At 37.2% G+C, this 3,504-nt stretch overlaps 1 pseudogene; it reads left to right on the forward strand.

Moving 5' to 3' along the window:
• Nucleotides 1–1,151: 1,151 nt before the first annotated feature.
• LOC102476362 (mediator of RNA polymerase II transcription subunit 6-like) overlaps nt 1,152–3,504 on the forward strand; it is an 11,029-nt pseudogene continuing 8,676 nt past the window's right edge.

Below are 3,504 nucleotides of genomic sequence, written 5' to 3' on the forward strand. Positions count from 1 at the left end.
TCAAAATGTAAAAAAAAGAGGGGGGGGGGAATAGTGTAGAAAATAAACATAGATACCAGAGACAGTGTGGGAAGAGAGTGGGAGATGGAAGAGGGTAAGAGATAGGGAATCAAGGATGGGAGAAAAAAAGCAAAACATACAGGAAACAAGAAATGGAAGATCATTTGCTGACAATAACATGTATGTTGATGTGCTTGATTGAAACAATATACAGTGTACTCTGGATGGAAAATCTCATTTTGTATGCTGTAATGATGTACAGTGAATGAACGTAAACAAATAAATTTAAATTTAAAAAAATAAATAAATAAAATGTTAAAAATGCATATTAAAAATATCTATGTAGGGATTCCAAAATTTTTTGCACCAACATAAACTCATACTTTTTTTCATTTTCCACAAATATTTTGAAGTCCCCTTGTATGAGGCTAGGGATGAAATGACATAGTCCAGGACAAAATTAGATTAGCAAGAACTAGCACTCACTTTTTTTGTCATGAGGCACCTTTTAACTTTATTTGGTTTTACATTAAATCTGAGTAGAATGTGAAATAGGGTCCATAGGACTGGAGGCATGATGGAAGCCTGTGTCTTCGTGCTTAAGAGTAAACATTTTCTTATTTATATGTTCACTTAACAAAACTCTTCGGTGAAACATCCCTCCCAGAGAGTGTTCTCAATCTTTTCAGACCATGGGGTCCAGGTAGGATTAGTACTGTGGTGGTAAATGAGCTAAAAGAGTTCAATCATGACTTTTCCACTTTAAGTCATAGAAAAGAGAGTTAATAGAGGCTTTTCTTTTATTTCTCTTTTTTAAATTTTATTTCTTTTTTTTTTCCATGACCAAGAAAGACACAGAGAGAGAGACAGAGAAAGAAAGAGAGAAAAACCTAACAGGGTCTTGAAGCTATGATCCACTCCTGACCTCAGCCAGTCCTGTACCAGGGGCAGTGTATTGCAGGAGGTCTCCGAGCTAGGAGAACCCAGAATTCTCCTATGGGGGTCGGCCATGCAGAGCATCCTGTTTTACTGTTGTACCACCATCCAACCCCCTCTAATTTATCTTTTTCCTCCAGTTTCCATCCCCAGCTTCAGCAAGCCAGGGTCACAGGCTCAGACATGTACTGCCATGTAGAAGCAAACCTTGGGACATGAACCCCACCTTGCCCTGTGGTTTCGGTATGGCTGAGGGGCGCCCCCGTCACTGTGCCACAGCAGCTGGCTTAGGAATTACTTTTATTATACTCCCACTTAATAAGTTGCCAATATTTCTCAAAGAGAGTCCCACATAATCATCACTAAGTGATGCAAATAAAGCATTCCATGGTCAATTAAGACTGAAGAAAAAAGCACGTAACATTACCATCCTGAATAGACACAATATAATCCACACATTAAATTCTGTGTGAATTCCTGCCAGTAAAAATATATTTAGAAAAAAAATATGAAGCTTTACATAACAATCTGGGAGGATCTCTTTTTGTTTATCTATCTTTACAAAATGTATTCATTCAATGTAATTTATTGTGACTCTAAAATGGGAAAGCTCAGAAGCATGGTCCACACTAAACACTAAGAGGTTCTATCTATCTGTTATGTGCATTTAGAAGAAAAGCTATGTATAACTAAATTATATTAAAATACTATTTGCTGCCTTATATTTAATCATTGCTTCTATAATTTTTGGTGTAAATTTGCTTGGATAAAGAAAATCCTTCATAGGTCATGCAGTGACTTTCAGTAAAAGTTCTGGGTAGTAGGAAATTACTAAGACCCCACAGTTTCAGCTTATTGATTCTTATAACTGGTTTTCACCATAACAGACTTTGATGCAATTTCATAAAGTTATATAATTAAACTTTACTGAAAAAAATCTATTTAAGTATTTCTACTTGACAAAATAAATTCCATTAGACAGAAACCAATTAACCAAAACATTTTTTTCACTTTTCAAAAGCCATTAGTGATTTTTCCCACCAAAAAAATAACACCTCTCTTGAAATTAATTTTTGATGGAGTGATTCAAATCAAAACATTAAACACTCTGGTGGCTACAGAAGGAGTGTTAGTGGATCGTGGCATTTTTTTAAGTTTAAATACAGAATAACGATAAGATTTAAATTAAAGTTTCCAATGGTGCATTTACAATTTAGCTTTAATCAGATTTTGGTAATGTTAAATAAATACCAATGAATTCCCCAAATCATAGTGAATGTATAAAAAGAGCTATGTTTAAGTATAGATCAGAGTATTTGAAGTGTTCAATGACTATTACAGAAAATGAGGATTTTATGACTGTTATCGTCTAATATGGTACAAAGAGACAGGATGAGACCGGAGACAACTGGCTTCTAGCTGACTAGACTTGATCAGATGCTTCTGAGTCTGGAATGAGAACATCAAATCATTCAAATAAGTACCAAATTTCCAAGTTAGAACAAACCAACCAACTCTGGTACGGTTAAAGAAAAATATTGACGATAACTACCAATAGTCTTCTAACTATGGAACTTTTGAAATTCGTTCTCATTTCTTTTAAGGTGTTCTCAAAACGTCATCCTACAGTGAAACAGGGAGAGGCACTGCTTATCGCATCATTCTGACTTCTCTTGGTCTGGCTGGCCTGGATAAGTTTTGCAGCGTCAAATGTGCTTCTACTTTTAAAACACGTTCCCACCATGCATCTTGCAAAGTAAATTGGGATTAGTGAGGACCTGTGGCTAAATGTTCAGTATTACCAATAATTCCATAATTTGATTCCACTGGGGAATACATTATACATAGAATGGCATGGTTTTTACATTTTTGTTGAAATGTAAATGTGATAGTAAGCTCCGTATGACCACAAGAAGCGCTAAATTGATAAATGTATGTGTTAAGCTGAGTTTAAATAGAATTGATATAATCAATATCATGCAATAAAAATACATGATCCTTTTTCCTGAGGCACTCATATCTGCAGAAATTTCAAGGATACTACACGCATGTGCACGCACACACACGCATATGCACACACGCGCACACGGCTTACCAAAACAGGAAGGATGGAATCAGGTCACTGTTGTGAGCCAAGCTCACCAAGCTTTTTTCACCTTCTTCAAGAAGAAATGCTGGGAACCAGCAGTTGGCGTAATGGCTATGTCGCTGGACTCCCACGTAGTCGACCGCGGTTTGTGTCCCGGACCCGGTGGCTTAAAACTCATGCCGGGCGCGTGTGCGTGCATGCCCAAGATCCCGAGAGGAGAATGGAGGAGAAGGGATTGCGGCATGACCATCCCCCCTGGGGGGTGATTTCTCGCTTTCTGTCTCTATGTCTCTCTCTGTCTGTCTGGCGAGCGCACGCGCCCTACAGTGAAAATCTCTCAAAAAAAAAAAAGTAATTTTCAAACAAAAGAGCCCACCTTTATTCACTTTTTCATTCATTTGTTTAGCTATTTGATAGGAATTTAGCAACCACACGTGTGGTGTCTGTAGCCATATTAATCAGTTTCACTGCCTTAATGA

Source organism: Tupaia chinensis, unplaced genomic scaffold (assembly GCF_000334495.1).
Source record: "Tupaia chinensis unplaced genomic scaffold, TupChi_1.0 Scaffold000420_1, whole genome shotgun sequence".
NCBI classification, from domain to species: Eukaryota; Metazoa; Chordata; class Mammalia; order Scandentia; family Tupaiidae; genus Tupaia; species Tupaia belangeri.